The following is an 18,063-nucleotide window of genomic DNA, read 5'->3' on the forward strand; positions in this document are numbered from 1 at the left end:
TGCAGCATGCTCCCCATTGCTAGATATTGATACCGTGCAGTGCTGACTCTAGCGGCCACCCTCACAACTGCAAGGGGGTGATATTGTCGGTAGTGCAGCATGCTCCCCATTGCTAGATATTGATACCGTGCAGTGCTGACTCTAGCGGCCACCCTCACAACTGCAAGGGGGTGATATTGTCGGTAGTGCAGCATGCTCCCCATTGCTAGATATTGATACCGTGCAGTGCTGACTCTAGCGGCCACCCTCACAACTGCAAGGGGGTGATATTGTCGGTAGTGCAGCATGCTCCCCATAGCTAGATAGTGATACCGTGCAGTGCTGACTCTAGCGGCCACCCTCACAACTACAAGGGGGTGTGCCGGGGTCTTTTAGCTACAACTCAGTGGTCTAGGCTCATCTGAGCTCAGTGGCCGGTCGTGCATGTCTCTTTATCTGTAGCCCCTTACATAAATTTTATTAAATGAATATAGTCCTAATTTACCCGTAGAGAAATCGGTTAACTTATCAAGCGGTTCCACTATTTTAATTGTGAAATCTACCCTCCCGTCTGTGGCGAGTGGGGCCTGTTTCGTCTTAGATCCGAATATCTCCGACCCTTCAATCCTGGGTAAGTTTGATTAATCCATTTACATTCAGGATGTAAAATTGATATGTCATCTTTTAGTGGTACTGTATCAATACTTAGTTGTGAATTTATATGGGAGAGCTGGGCAAGACTTGAAATACCGTAAGACTTCTGGGAAGTAACTTGATGGATTTGATGTAATCCTCATGAGGTGCACTGGAGCATCGTAGTATAGTAACTAAGTTCGTACTACACTCCCAGCCACCTAGCAGGGCAGCTGACTACGTTACCTTTGTCAACAGCCTTCACACCCAGGAGTAACAACCAAGATAACCCACACTTGCTGGGAGCTGGACCAGTTCAATACATTTACCTCTAACCCTAACTCCAACTACATCTGTCATTAAAATATTATACTACACAGCTAGAAACTAGGTAGCTATGTTAAACACTATGTTCTATCATAATTGTATAGTAAATTCAGTGCAAGTAGTAGCCATATTATTTTCACTTTATACTTATACTGTTGTCGAATTCAATTTATACAGTATGAATACAATGTGTACTGTTGTCAAATCTACTTTAAATAATTAATAACAATAATACTGTAGTAAGAACTGGGCCTGTTATTTTTAGTTTTAAAATAAAAGTATCAGCATAGTTTGTAATGTTTTAATATTATTTTTGTAATGTATATTTACCAGCCAGTATTAATTTAGTGCTTAAAAAATACAGAAAACCAACTTTGTCTTATAAGGAGGTTTTTACGTTATTGTATTGTTATTTTAATAGTAGTTAATAAAGGTTTGAACAAAGTCAATACCGTTTGCTGATAACACTGTGTGATGATTTATTAATAATTTACCTTGCTTAGTTGTCAAAATAATCATTGATTTAATTGAACTACGAATATTACTAAAGTGGTTGAATCTCTAAAACTGATATTGTGTTCAATAATGAACAAATTTATTTGCATCCACTGAATCGTTCGGATACAAAGCTTTACTGTTGATGATATATTTCAATTGATAGACCAACATAAAGCGGCGTTGTGCAGAGGCCAACCCTCTCTCAAGATACATTCCTCGAGAGTTTCTCATGACTTTATTTTCTGTTCGATTGATGACCAGGGTAAAATTAGTTTTTCAATTTTTGCTTAAGAGGAGTAACAAAAAGAGTATGATCGAAACAGCTAACAATTAATAATCTTCATGCTAAATTGTCAGAAAATCTACCATAACGTTTAATATCAAGCTCAAGCATATAATTCAAGATTACATATAAAATTCCTTTAAAATAATTTTTCATTTAAAGATCATCACGAGTAGGCCTACAACAGAAATTGTTATTATTATATCAAACATGATTTTACAATGGTCGATAAATGTTCTAAAAGTAACTTACAACAAATACAACAGGTGCTCCTCCGTACTGCGACGTTGCATAGTTGAACATGTCAATGCGCCGTTAGTTCCTCAAGGGTAAATAATATACTCTAGAACAAAATTACCAATGGAAATTTAAACAACTATTGGTGATTGTTTTTCCTAAATTAAAAGGTGGCATCAATGCTACACCTTTTGCTGAAATCAAGGATCCCAACAAAAATATTACACCAGAAGGTGTTTTACTATTTTGTATTGATTCAATATAATTGGTGTTCCGGTGTTTAAAACTTTTCATTTCGGTAAACCTATGGTTAATTACACATCTACACCACAACTAACTGTTGCGCACGTTAACTAAACTGTTTACTTTGATACCTTTATTGGAACGTGTATAGTATAGTAAATATCTACGATGATGCTACCACGCGTATCACATTGTATTAATATAGTACAAACAATATTTTCCAAACTATAATATTCGGAATTATAAAAATGTGTTATCCTATACTATCCAAATAAAAAAAAAACCTAATAATAAACAGTTACATTATGACAAAATGCATATATTAAGGAATGTTTAAATATATCACTTGTTGTAATTTAAATACAGATCAAATTAAGTAAAACTGTGATACAAATAAACAGTGATATCACTAATGCGAAAGAATTAAAGTCAAACTTGTTTAAATAACTTATGATTCTCCAAGTAATTATTCATTCGCGAGTTTAAAACAATGGGCTTGTCTGAGGTAGTTTTCACGATCTTATCTAAGCTAATGACTTTGGTTTGCAAATATTAGTGCAATTCTACGAACTTTTTCTTGATGTAAACAAATAACGGGTTTTTAGATGTGTCGAACGAGTATTATAAATTAAATATTTGTTGAGCGATTTAATTACTTAATGTTGATTTTGTTACATCATTAATATAAATATATTTAAATAACTAGCAGCGTACCCGTCCTTCGTACGGGGTTGGCATATAAGTATAAAATGTTTATTGCAGTTATGCTCATAAGCTTTCTGTTTGCAATGGGGAAGGACACAGTTTGATAACATTTGCTTCTCTAAATTTAAGGTATACTATAGTATTACACTTCTACCATAGCCATAATGTTCTACCACTAAAAATAAACTATTAAAAATTCGCAAAATATCACAAAATATTCATGACATTAAAAACATAAACATAGCTGTAATCAATACTTGTTTGACAGTTCTCATTGCGTATCACAGTGTTTTTGTTCCTGCTTAGTTCAAATTATATTAGCTGTTTTCATAAATAAAAAAAAATAGTGCTGCACCCTGCTGGTAAATCTTTTAACTTTTAATGCTTTTTAATATATGAGAAAAAATCTTTTTATTTGAAACATCTGACTAAATTCTTTTATTCCTTTATATGAATAAAATATGAATACTCATTAGGTTAACATGGGAAACTACAGAGCCACTGGGGCGGAGCCCGAAAGGAGTTTTGAGTAAAGAATATGCCTATATGTTAATCGGGAATGTAAGCCATCATTATGCAAAATGTTAGCCCAATCCGTCCAGTAGTTAATGCGTGATTGAACTTCAAACATACAAATAAATAAACAGACAAACAAACACACAAACTTTCACATTTTTAATATTAGTAAGATTAAACTAATGTTCAATTACTAAAACAAATAGTACTGTATAGCTTCTGGTCGAGGGGGTCCTCAGCTTCATAAAAAGTTCTTGTTGCTTAGAAGTAATTACTTATTTCATTTATAGATAAATGTGCTATAGCTTATGGTGTTCTTCAATACCCACTGGGATACGAAATAACAATACAGTTAAAAGTTGTGGTGTTTAGTAGGATTTAAACCTGGGCCCCGCGATACAACCACTAGGCTATAGACCTGGGCCCCATGCTACAACCACTAGGCTATAGACCTGGGCCCCGCGCTACAACCACTAGGCTCTAGACCTCGGCCCCGCGCTACAACCACTAGGCTCTAGACCTGGGCCCACGCTACAACCACTAGGCTCTAGACCTGGGCCCCGCGCTACAACCACTAGGCTCTAGACCTGGGCCCCATGCTACAACCACTAGGCTATAGACCTGGGCCCCGCGCTACAACCACTAGGCTCTAGACCTGGGCCCACGCTACAACCACTAGGCTCTAGACCTGGGCCCCGCGCTACAACCACTAGGCTCTAGATCTGGGCCCCATGCTACAACCACTAGGCTATAGACCTGGGCCCCGCGCTACAACCACTAGGCTCTAGACCTGGGCCCCGCGCTACAACCACTAGGCTCTAGACCTGGGCCCCGCACTACAACCACTAGGCTATAGACCTGGGCCCCGCGTTACAACCACTAGGCTCTAGACCTGGGCCCACGCTACAACCACTAGGCTCTAGACCTGGGCCCCGCGCTACAACCACTAGGCTCTAGACCTGGGCCCCATGCTACAACCACTAGGCTATAGACCTGGGCCCCGCGCTACAACCACTAGGCTCTAGACCTGGGCCCCGCGCTACAACCACTAGGCTCTAGACCTGGGCCCCGCACTACAACCACTAGGCTATAGACCTGGGCCCCGCGCTACAACCACTAGGCTCTAGACCTGGGCCCACGCTACAACCACTAGGCTCTAGACCTGGGCCCCGCGCTACAACCACTAGGCTCTAGACCTGGGCCCCATGCTACAACCACTAGGCTATATACCTGGGCCCCGCGCTACAACCACTAGGCTCTAGACCTGGGCCCCGCGCTACAACCACTAGGCTCTAGACCTGGGCCCCGCACTACAACCACTAGGCTATAGACCTGGGCCCCGCGCTACAACCACTAGGCTCTAGACCTGGGCCCACGCTACAACCACTAGGCTCTAGACCTGGGCCCCGCGCTACAACCACTAGGCTCTAGACCTGGGCCCCATGCTACAACCACTAGGCTATAGACCTGGGCCCCGCGCTACAACCACTAGGCTCTAGACCTGGGCCCCGCGCTACAACCACTAGGCTCTAGACCTGGGCCCCGCACTACAACCACTAGGCTATAGACCTGGGCCCCGCGCTACAACCACTAGGCTCTAGACCTGGGCCCACGCTACAACCACTAGGCTCTAGACCTGGGCCCCGCGCTACAACCACTAGGCTCTAGACCTGGGCCCCATGCTACAACCACTAGGCTATAGACCTGGGCCCCGCGCTACAACCACTAGGCTCTAGACCTGGGCCCCATGCTACAACCACTAGGCTCTAGACCTGGGCCCCGCGCTACAACCACTAGGCTATAGACCTGGGCCCCGCGCTACAACCACTAGGCTATAGACCTGGGCCCCATGCTACAACCACTAGATTATAGACCTGGGCCCCACGCTACAACCACTAGGCTCTAGACCTGGGCCCCATGCTACAACCACTAGGCTCTAGACCTGGGCCCCGCGCTACAACCACTAGGCTCTAGACCTGGGCCCCGCGCTACAACCACTAGGCTATAGACCTGGGCCCCATGCTACAACCACTAGGCTCTAGACCTGGGCCCCATGCTACAACCACTAGGCTCTAGACCTGGGCCCCATGCTACAACCACTAGGCTCTAGACCTGGGCCCCGCGCTACAACCACTAGGCTCTAGACCTGGGCCCCACGCTACAACCACTAGGCTCTAGACCTGGGCCCCGCGCTACAACCACTAGGCTCTAGACCTGGGCCCCGCGCTACAACCACTAGGCTCTAGACCTGGGCCCCGCGCTACAACCACTAGGCTCTAGACCTGGGCCCCACGCTACAACCACTAGGCTCTAGACCTGGGCCCCATGCTACAACCACTAGGCTCTAGACCTGGGCCCCGCGCTACAACCACTATGCTCTAGACCTGGGCCCCGCGCTACAACCACTAGGCTATAGACCTGGGCCCCATGCTACAACCACTAGGCTCTAGACCTGGGCCCCATGCTACAACCACTAGGCTCTAGACCTGGGCCCAATGCTACAACCACTAGGCTCTAGACCTGGGCCCCGCGCTACAACCACTAGGCTCTAGACCTGGGCCCCGCGCTACAACCACTAGGCTATAGACCTGGGCCCCATGCTACAACCACTAGGCTCTAGACCTGGGCCCCATGCTACAACCACTAGGCTATAGACCTGGGCCCCACGCTACAACCACTAGGCTCTAGACCTGGGCCCCACGCTACAACCACTAGGCTCTAGACCTGGGCCCCGCGCTACAACCACTAGGCTATAGACCTGGGCCCCGCGCTACAACCACTAGGCTCTAGACCTGGGCCCCATGCTACAACCACTAGGCTCTAGACCTGGGCCCCGCGCTACAACCACTAGGCTATAGACCTGGGCCCCGCGCTACAACCACTAGGCTCTAGACCTGGGCCCCATGCTACAACCACTAGGCTCTAGACCTGGGCCCCGCGCTACAACCACTAGGCTCTAGACCTGGGCCCCGCGCTACAACCACTAGGCTCTAGACCTGGGCCCACGCTACAACCACTAGGCTCTAGACCTGGGCCCCTTGCTACAACCACTAGGCTCTAGACCTGGGCCCCATGCTACAACCACTAGGCTATAGACCTGGGCCCCGCGCTACAACCACTAGGCTCTAGACCTGGGCCCCATGCTACAACCACTAGGCTCTAGACCTGGGCCCCATGCTACAACCACTAGGCTCTAGACCTGGGCCCCGCACTACAACCACTAGGCTATAGACCTGGGCCCCGCACTACAACCACTAGGCTATAGACCTGGGCCCCGCGCTACAACCACTAGGCTATAGACCTGGGCCCCGCGCTACAACCACTAGGCTCTAGACCTGGGCCCCGCGCTACAACCACTAGGCTATAGACCTGGGCCCCGCACTACAACCACTAGGCTATAGACCTGGGCCCCGCGCTACAACCACTAGGCTATAGACCTGGGCCCCGCGCTACAACCACTAGGCTATAGACCTGGGCCCCGCGCTACAACCACTAGGCTATAGACATGGGCCCCGCGCTACAACCACTAGGCTCTAGACCTGGGCCCCGCGCTACAACCACTAGGCTCTAGACCTGGGCCCCACGCTACAACCACTAGGCTCTAGACCTCGGCCCCGCGCTACAACCACTAGGCTCTAGACCTGGGCCCCGTGCTACAACCACTAGGCTCTAGACCTGGGCCCCGTGCTACAACCACTAGGCTATAGACCTGGGCCCCGTGCTACAACCACTAGGCTCTAGACCTGGGCCCCGTGCTACAACCACTAGGCTCTAGACCTGGGCCCCGTGCTACAACCACTAGGCTCTAGACCTGGGCCCCGCGCTACAACCACTAGGCTCTAGACCTGGGCCCCGCGCTACAACCACTAGGCTCTAGACCTGGGCCCCTCGCTACAACCACTAGGCTATAGACCTGGGCCCCTCGCTACAACCACTAGGCTATAGACCTGGGCCCCGCGCTACAACCACTAGGCTATAGACCTGGGCCCCGCGCTACAACCACTAGGCTATAATAGACCTGGGCCCCGCGCTACAACCACTAGGCTCTAGACCTGGGCCCCGTGCTACAACCACTAGGCTCTAGACCTGGGCCCCGCGCTACAACCACTAGGCTCTAGACCTGGGCCCCGCGCTACAACCACTAGGCTATAGACCTGGGCCCCGCGCTACAACCACTAGGCTCTAGACCAGGGCCCCGCGCTACAACCACTAGGCTCTAGACCTGGGCCCCGCGCTACAACCACTAGGCTATAGACCTGGGCCCCGCGCTACAACCACTAGGCTATAGACCTGGGCCCCGCGCTACAACCACTAGGCTATAGACCTGGGCCCCGCGCTACAACCACTAGGCTATAGACCTGGGCCCCGCGCTACAACCACTAGGCTCTAGACCTGGGCCCCGCGCTACAACCACTAGGCTTTAGACCTGGGCCCCGTGCTACAACCACTAGGTTTTAGACCTGGGCCCCGCGCTACAACCACTAAGCTATAGACCTGGGCCCACGCTACAACCACTAGGCTATAGACCTGGGCCCCGCGCTACAACCACTAGGCTATAGACCAGGGCCCCGCACTACAACCACTAGGATATAGACACGGGCCCCGCGCTACAACCACTAGGCTATATACCTGGGCCCAGCACTACAACCACTAGGCTGTAGACCTGGGCCCCGTGCTACAACCACTAGGCTATAGACCTGGGCCCCGCACTACAACCACTAGGTTATAGACCTGGGCCCCGCACTACAACCACTAGGCTATAGACCTGGGCCCACGCTACAACCACTAGGATCTAGACCTGGGCCCCGCGCTACAACCACTAGGCTATAGACCAGGGCCCCGCACTACAACCACTAGGATATAGACACGGGCCCCGCGCTACAACCACTAGGCTATATACCTGGGCCCAGCACTACAACCACTAGGCTGTAGACCTGGGCCCCGTGCTACAACCACTAGGCTCTAGATCTGGGCCCAGCACTAAAACCACCAGGCTATAGACCAGGGCCCCGCGCTACAACCACTAGGCTATAGACCTGGGCCCCGCGCTACAACCACTAGGCTATAGACCAGCCGAAATAGGTCTAAATTCAACTGCATACAGAAAAATTATGAGCCAGTTAAATTTAATAGTAAAAAAACACTCTTTTGAATCTTTAGACAAATCGAACCGATTCTGAAATACAAACAATTCTGAATTATTGAAGTACAACCCGACCATACTGGTTATACTGTATTGGCGTGGGGCAGGTAGGCCCTACGTTGGAAGTCCTTTGCCAACAATGTAGCATTTTTGATCCAGAGAATTGTAATACCTTTTACACTCACGGTATCTAAATATATATTGCTCATTTAGTAATCACATGGTTGGCGGTCCGATCCTGAAGAGACAGCTTTATGATGGTAAAAACTGTCCCTAGCTGTTCTTGATCATTATGTAATGTTTTTTTTAACAGCTGGTCTAGGTCAGTTACAAAGATACAAAAGACTCCATTCTACACTGTTGCTCATATTTTATTCACTTGTTTTCAAGTTAAAATACAGATTATTGTGTCCCTGTAATAAACATAATGAAGACTGTAAAGAATAACACAGTATATAGTTGTATAGTTGTATAGTTTACACAACAGTTGTATAGTTGTACAGTTGTATAGTTTAGTTTCAAAACGTACATGAAACACTTTATTAATGTAATATAACATTATGGCTATGGTAGATGTGTTATACTATAGCATACTGTAAATTTAAAGAACCGAATTTTCTCAAACCCATTGCAAAGCAAAGCACGAGTATAACTGCAATAAGCATTTTATACTAATACGCCAACCCCATACGAAGGACGGGTATTCTGCTAGTAGTTTCATATAGTAAAAAAATGTTTTAAACACCTTGCAATTTGTCTTACATTTCTATATGGACAATCTGATTACACATGAAATGTGTATTCAAACGGAGAATTACACATCAAACGATACACTTTAAACATTGATGATTCCTGAACATCTGGCATGATCAATGATTATTATTTAGTTCACTGAACATTCTGATGGGTCGCACCACTATTTCCGTCTCCCTTATTTCATTTTTGATTGTTCACGTTACCTTCTTTGGTTAAACTGATTTTCCTAACTAAGTTAAAACATTGAAGAAACAAAGAGTAACAAATGAATCATAAGTATTCATTACTGAGAATTTCTTTATATCGTGAGTCACTCTTTTTATGGAATTTCCCATATAGGGATTAGGCTATTACCGTAGGTTTTATGGTAAGACCTAGACCCGGGACCGATTTACTTTCGGTTTTAAGTCCCCAGAGACCAAAAACACCTTCCGTTAAAATTTTTATATATATATATATTATGAAAATTATAGTGATTAGGACTACTATTTTGATATAAAAATACATTATTAAAATCTAAGTACACTTTTTAAGTTGTTCAATAAAATGAGTTTTATAAAAGGTACTTAATCTTTAATACGGTTTTATAGTTTTTAATAATTAAAAAAAAACTTTAAATTTAAAATTCCCATCTTATTCTAATGGAGAATAACTAAACTGTTGTATTTTGCTTGTTTATGGATACATTTTAATCAAATTTGGCAATTTTGTTTATTATGCTATTATCATTTCAATAAAAAAGTCCACCTCATTACCTTTCCTGTAGCAGCAAACCTAAAGAAAACCTACCTAGTTATTTATTAAAATAAATGTTATATAAATAGGAAATATATCTGACTATTTTCAGGGAATATTTTAGTAGAACTACAGCCAGGTAAATTGAAATTTGATTATCCTGCAGGTTTGCTGTGGCGGGGGCATTATGGTAAAAATGTTTTCATTAACAAGGACAATATTTATAACACTCATCACAAAAAAAAATCTATTCGCTTGGTCATTCTTCTTCTCTCATCATACTTTTCCTATCATTCTATCTGCCACCGTCCAGTAATATTTTGTTAAAACCACTACGCTTAAGACGAGTGCTTAGTTTGAGCCACTTTTATATAATTATGTATTACACCAAAATTCCACTTTATTCCACCTCCCTGTATCTCTACATAAGCCAACTGATCATGTCCTACCACCACATCAGCCAATTTGCCATGCCATACTACATCCCTGTCTTTCTACATCAGCCAACTTATCATGCCCTACCACCTCATCAGCCAACTTGGCATGCTCTACCACCTCCCTGTCTCTCTAAATCAGCCAACTTATCATGACCTACCACCTACCCTGTCTCTCTACAACAGCCAACTTATCATGCCCTACCACCTCCCTGTCTCTCTAAATCAGCCAACTTATCATGACCTACCACCTACCCTGTCTCTCTACAACAGCCAACTTATCATGTCCTACCACCTCCCTGTCTCTCTACAACAACCAACTTATCATGACCTACCACCTACCCTGTCTCTCTACAACAGCCAACTTATCATGCCCTACCACCTCCCTTTCTCTCTACAACAGCCAACTTATCATGCCCTACCACCTCATCAGCCAACTTGTCATGCTCTACTACCTCACCGTCTCTCTAAATCAGCCAACTTATCATGCCCTAACACCACATCAGCCAATTTGGCATGTCCTACAACCTCAATGTCCCTCTAAACTAGTCGAGTCACGCTCTGCCTCACTGCCTCTTTATCAATGGCTATTCTTGTCACGTGCGGGCTTACTGCGTCTGTATTACTTACATTGAATTAGGCAAGCCTTTAAACCACTTATTATCCATCTGTACCCCTTAAACAGTGTAAACAGACATTCACTTCAGTACTATGAATGTTGCTTTATAGAATATATCAATAGTTACTACTAGTGATTTAATTTGTAAGAGATACAGTATATCAAACATTTGTGGCTCTTTTCGACCCTTCGCCTCCGTCGGAAAATGAACTACGGATGACTAACACTTTTGTCCGTTTAAGGAACTATATTTTTCGTAATTATGCATGGTTAGTTAGCCAACTAAGCCCATAATATAGTCTATTGTCATTGAGTTAATTTTCAATATATTATGATTGTGTAGAAACTATTGACAAGAATGCAGAAATAAGCTAAACCATTCTAAAACCTAAGCTAATAAGTCAATTGATAAATAATTTCAATCCATGTGATTGCTTACAATCAAAATTTACAACTGTTACAACAGCTGACTTTTTAGCCCTAGGGACTTAATAGAATATTTCTTATACCTAGGGCCGAAAATGATGTTTTGCCGGCTCGAGATCGGGTTTTAAGTTCGAGACGATGTCGAGAACTTGAAACGATACCATCGGCCCCAGCCGATACGAGAGCTGCAAAACCACTTCGGCCCGAGGTATGAACGCTATTTTTCACCACACTATACCCTATTACCACTATTCACCACAATAACGATTCGCAATGACAGTCAACACAACTACAACTTTAAGGTTGTGTGAACTATTTTGAGGAATGAGCAAAAATAACAATAAATAGTTAAACAATAAGCAGTGGTGACAATAAATCAAGTCTATTGCAATGCATAAGATACTGTTTGTGTATTTAATATACAATAATGTTTCAAGTAAATAAGCAAACAGCTGGTTTTCGGCCCTAGGGATGTTAAAACCTGCTCGGTCCCCAATTGACGATGACAGCTGGCATGGACAGCAATACGTAGCTTTCGGCCTCCAATAACCGTTTATAAAACGGCTAAAAACATCGTAGTGTGGTGACAAAGTATTTTTAGACCCTAAAAATGCTACTTTAGAAAATGGAATAGGTTTTTGCTGATGTATGACGAAATAGTATATTACGTTAATAGTCCTGAAAATAAGTGTTTACCGGACGAGTGTGGTCGTTTGTGCGAGACGAAGTCGAGTACGGGATTGCCATACGAGTCCGGTAAACACATTTTGGACGAGTTACGTACTATAGTTTACGCCATACTACTAAATCTGTCCAAATACCAACTAAAGGACTAAAAATCACTAGTCAACCATCTAAGAGAGGTTATGTTTTTGTTATAACCACTCATTGCCACCCAAATACAGTATAATCAGCTAATTGGTGTCCGGTAAAACTCATTACAGTGCAGTAGTACGCAATGAAACCCCATTTGATTAAGCTGGCGGCAAACAGCTGTTTTCTGGACTAAATCCTTGCATGGTAAGTTCGTCAAAATAGTGTAGTTTGGCGTAATAGTATATTACGTTACTAGTCCTGAAAATAAGTGTTTACCGGACGAGTGTGGTCGTTCCCGTGCGAGACGAAGTCGAGTACGGGATTACCATACGAGTCCGGTACACACATTTTGGACGAGTTACGTACGATAGTTTACGCCATACTACTTAATCCGTACAAATCCTTATATATTTCCACCTACTAAAGGACTAAATCACTAGTCATAACCTCTGAGAGAGGTTATGTTTTTGTTTATAACCACTAATTGCCATGAAAATACAGTATAATCAGCTGATTGGTGTCCGGTAAAACTCATTGCAGAACAGTAGTACGCAATGAAACCCCATTTGAATAAGCTGGCGGCAAACAGCTGTTTTCTGGACTAAATCCTTGCGTGGAAAGTTCATCAAAATAATGTAGTGTGGCGTAAAACTCATTACAGTACAGTAGTACGCAATGAAACCCCATTTGAATAAGCTGGCGGCAAACAGCTGTTTTCTGGACTAAATCCTTGCGTGGGAAGTTCGTCAAAATAATGTAGTGTGGCGTAAAAAAAATTTGTGTATTTATTAGTTTTTTACAGTAAATTCAAACCTGCAGACTAAACAATCATTTTGCTTATTTAAAGTGTTATACTCTATACAGTATCTCTTAAACATACTTATCTAATGAGTAATTGAGCCTGTTTAACTTATCTTGTAGTCTTTTACGCTTTGTACATTTAATGGCATACTTTGGTGTCCCTGTGTTATTTTAAATCTGAATACACATTTTTCAGTCCTTTGGCTTCGGCCTATAGCCATCATTGATTTTTTAAAGCAAACACCATGCATAGACTAAACCAATTCGATAAAAAAAATGTAGGACTTCTACCCGATAGGAGTTTTTTACTAAATATATATGGATACTGATATTAATAAACTTATTTGTCTAGTAATCATTGTGGCTTAAATGGTTCAATGAAATGGAAGTGAGATTGATTTCCAAATAAGTAACATAATAATAATAAACAATGCTAATAACTTACACTGAACATGGTGAGTCGGTGGCTCAGTCGGTAGTGTCACGGACTTCGGGCACAAGGCAGCGATGTCGTGGGTTCGCATCCTGGTCACTGCCGATAACTATCAGTACAGTTCACCTTCTTACTGTACCGGCTCACCCCTTGCTTTGCTGTAAACGTTCCACGCACAGGCATTAGTCTATGTGGACGGGAAAATGCAAGGTTAAAAGAGGCCGCCAAGTTCTTAAAAAAAAAACCTACGCTATCTATAAAACAAATTTATACTTTTTTACGTGTTAAAAATACCTTAAGGAAAGAGAATTGTATTATTATAACTAATTGGTGTTATTGGACAAAAATAGGCAATGAGAATATAATTACTTTTTCCTAAAGTCACCCGACAAAGTTGGCTTCCTTGTACTGTTTATAGTACAGAAAGCTGCTAATTGCTGAATATTTATACTTTGCCGTACGGTTTATACTTTGTCGTACGGTTTATACTTTGCCGCACATCAGGATTCCAACGAAACAACACAAAACAGCGTAGTTCTATTATGCACGTAATCCGTGTACGCTTGGAAATAGGTTGGCAACACTTAAAGTTAATAATACTATGAGCAGCTGATTGACTATTATAAGGGAGCGTTTCATAAAGTCCAAATTTCACAAAGTCCAACGGTTGTAATATTAAATAAACAGAGCGTTTCACAAGGTCCAAATTTCATAAAGTCCAAAACTATAACATTTAAATAATCACCGTTTCACAATTTCCAAATTTCACAATGTCCAATGTTAAATAATCAAATAAACAGAGCGTTTCACAAGGTCCAAATTTCACAAGGTCCAACGGTACAGTCTGGGCCAGAAGTCTCTACAGTGGTTGCCACGGTCAGATAGCAGGCACCGTCCGCTGGCGCTCAACTACTGATTACTCCCTGTTGCAGCAAACCTAAGTACGGTACTTGATAAACTAATGCTATTTAAATAGGGAATAAATGTGATAATTTTAAGGAGATATTCTAGTGTAAATCAAATAAGGGGAATGGAAAATCGACTAGTCTGCAGGTTTGATGTGAAGGGGGTGAATACCACTACTTTACACTCTTTACAACGTATCTACGGACCCACAATGATGTTTTGTGACGCGTGGCAACAACACTAGGTAGTGTAGTGCCTACATACCGAACCACGGCAACCTCTGCAGCGACTTCTGGCCGAGACTGTACCGTTGGACCTTGTGAAATTTGGACCTTGTGAAACGCTATGTTTATTTGATATTTTAACATTGGACTTTGTGAAATTTGGACATTGTGAAACGGTGATTATTTGAATGTCATAGTTTTGGACCTTATGAAATTTGGACCTTGTGAAATGCTCTGTTCATTTGATATTTTAACGTTGGACTTTGTGAAATTTGGACCTTGTGAAACGCTCTGTTTATTAATATTTTAACCGTTGGACCTTGTGAAATTTGGACCTTGTGAAACGCTCTGTTTATTAATATTTTAACCATTGGACTTTGTGAAATTTGGACCTTATGAACCTCACCCTCGTATAACTACGATTTAACCTGTCATTTCGTGTTTATAGTTTCGGTATTTCTGAACTTTCTGGACTTTTCTTTTAAACGTTTTTAAAACATTCCTACGATCTTAATAAACAAGAAAATACCTTAAAAGCATTTTTTAGGCGCGGAAACCACTTCAAAATAAAAAAAAACATACGGAACTATATTCTCAAAACGCGGAGCACATTTCTTGCCGAGGAAAAATAGCGGAGTGATACGGACCGCGGGTACTACTTTCTCTAGGGCACCATTTGTGTTGCCAGCTGAACCTAAAAACGTGTTGTATAGTGTTTGAAAGACTAATTATTTATATGCTTTATAATGACTGTAGGAAAAATATAATGTGTAACACGAGTGAAAAAGGCCTTTGCTGCACTCGAGATCATTCCGCACTCGCCTGCGGCTCGTGTGCAGCAAAGTGCCACTTTCACCACTAGTTACACAAATAACTATATAGCAAAAATAATTACAATTACAGAGCTTTTTGAGATTTAGATAATGTTAATTACCTAAAATATAATAAAACTAGGCCCATGACCCCTAATTTATACACAATTGTCCATATGAAGGCAACTCCCCATTTCGTGGTAGTACCGTAAGTCAGAAATATATCTATAAATTTGTCCCTAAATTTTAAAACAGTAAGGCCCATTTCCCGGAATCTCTTTTTGTGTAGCAGAAAGCGAAGAAAAACCATTGCACTGTTGCATTAAATAACTTCTCGATCAGCATTGTACGTGTTATTATTGTCATTCCCCTATTGGGTCTGATGATGATTGGAGTGTCCAATCGAAATTGATCACCACTTACCATCTTTTTTGTATATTTACCGTCTTGTGAGTAACAGTATAAGGGTAAATGTGTTTTAAGTGTTATAAGACGTTTCTTTTATTTGCTGCTGTATTGCCTTATGTTTTTTATGAAGTTAGAATCATGTAAAAACATTTCTTTTAGTTCGTCATTTAATTGTGTTTGTGGCATGTTGAGTCCATTGTGGCAACATGCGTTGAAATGTCCATTTGTGGCCTCCTCTGCGAAGTGAAATGCGCCACAATACATGCAAGTGCTGTTAAAAGGGCCTAGATTGTGCGAAACAACACTTAACTTATTTTCCAGCGTTCTTCTGAAGGCAGGTTGTAAACCAGCTTGTGGATTTCTTTCATATTTAAGCTGCGGCCCCACTTGCCGTAAATTGTCGCGCTGCAAATTGTAGCGCGCTACACGCGACAGTTGGTGGCTCCACTAGCAGCAGAGTACGAACTACAATCTGCAGCGTCCTCACATACAACCGTGGCTCCGGCTCCACTAGCAGGTCCTCACATGCACCGTGGCTCCGGCTCCACTAGCAGTTTAGTGTAGCGCCGAGGTCAACTTGGATCAGTATAAAGCCGCAAATTAACATTCATAGTGTTGTTATCAGTGTACTTTTATCAAGGCGAAGCCGATCACAGCAGCGAAAATGGTTGATCCATCCAATATTAAGCAACAGAAAGTCCGAAGGGATGTTCCACTCATTGCATACTAAACTACAAAAGTATTCAGACAAGTTTTTTTTATTTTTTTATTATAGAATGTCCCAAAACGCTTTTGATTTCTTGATAGAGGTTTACTTGATTACTAAGAGAAGCAAATGGAGTAGAGGAAGGACTTTCAGTGGCATTAAGGTAATTTTAGTGTACTGAATTTTAACTCATTAATTTTATACAGTGAACCCCTCGCTTCAACAATCCCTCGGTGTGTCGAATTACTCTACTTTAAATGGTCATTTTATCTCTATTTCTATTCTATTTCCATTTTAATCTTATTGCATGCATTTAACCTCAGAAGTAATATTCCTAAGTAACCGATTTAGGCCTACGCTGAATATCAATGAGTTTCGTGAGATTTTGTTGTACCTATTAAAAATAATATAAAAACAGCCATTAGGATCTTATCATTATAGGTCTAATAATCATAACAGTTTTATAACTGCTGCATTTAAAAACAAATTGAATGATTTCACGTATTTTATTTCTCCAATGACTACTGTATTACTTTATAATATAAAGTAGGAAACCCCTAGACAACCATAAAACAAGATTCCCACACTCCCGATATAATAATTTGTAATATAGTAATTTCATAGTCCAGTTCAGGCCCCATTGATTACAAATCAATTCACAAAAATCAAAAACTAAGGACACTAAAAAGTCCTATAATGATAAGATCCTAATGGCTGTTTTTATATTATTTTTAATAGGTACAACAAAATCTCACGAAACTCATTGATATTTAGCGTAGGCCTAAATCGGTTACTTAGGAATATTACTTCTGAGGTTAAATGCATGCAACAAGATTAAAATGGAAATAGAATAGAAATAGAGATAAAATGGCCATTTAAAGTAGAGTAATTCGACACACCGAGGGATTGTTGAAGCGAGGGGTTCACTGTATAAAATTAATGAGTTAAAATTCAGTACACTAAAATTACCTTAATGCCACTGAAAGCCCTTCCTCTACTCCATTTGCTTCTCTTAGTAATCAAGTAAACCTCTATCAAGTAATCAAAAGCGTTTTGGGACATTCGATAATAAAAAAAAAACTTGTCTGAATACTTTTGTAGTTTAGTATGCAATGAGTGGAACATCCCTTCGGACTTTCTGTTGCTTAATATTGGATGGATCAACCATTTTCGCTGCTGTGATCGGCTTCGCCTTGATAAAAGTACGCTGATAACAACACTATGAATGTTAATTTGCGGCTTTATACTGATCCAAGTTGACCTCGGCGCTACACTAAACTGCTAGTGGAGCCGGAGCCACGGTGCATGTGAGGACGCTGCAGATTGTAGTTCGTGCTGACGCGTGTAGCGCGCTACAATTGGCAGCGCGACAATTTACGGCAAGTGGAGCCACAGCTTAGGCCTTACATGACGTTCTCTTTCA

General features: G+C 42.4%; 1 protein-coding gene across 1 annotated transcript in view; it reads left to right on the top strand.

Annotated features, from left to right (window-relative positions):
* The first annotated feature begins 400 nt into the window (after nucleotides 1–400).
* LOC128983477 (uncharacterized) overlaps nucleotides 401–18,063 on the top strand; it is a 270,262-nt gene continuing 252,599 nt past the window's right edge. The window contains exon 1 of the mRNA XM_054402775.1: nucleotides 401–610. The gene's annotated coding sequence lies outside the window, so the exon portion shown is untranslated. The remainder of the gene's footprint in view (nucleotides 611–18,063) is intronic.

This window comes from Macrosteles quadrilineatus, unplaced genomic scaffold (genome assembly GCF_028750875.1).
Source record: "Macrosteles quadrilineatus isolate MER2022 unplaced genomic scaffold, UCM_ALF_1.0 Scaffold_1__1_contigs__length_201487025, whole genome shotgun sequence".
Lineage (NCBI taxonomy): Eukaryota > Metazoa > Arthropoda > Insecta > Hemiptera > Cicadellidae > Macrosteles > Macrosteles quadrilineatus.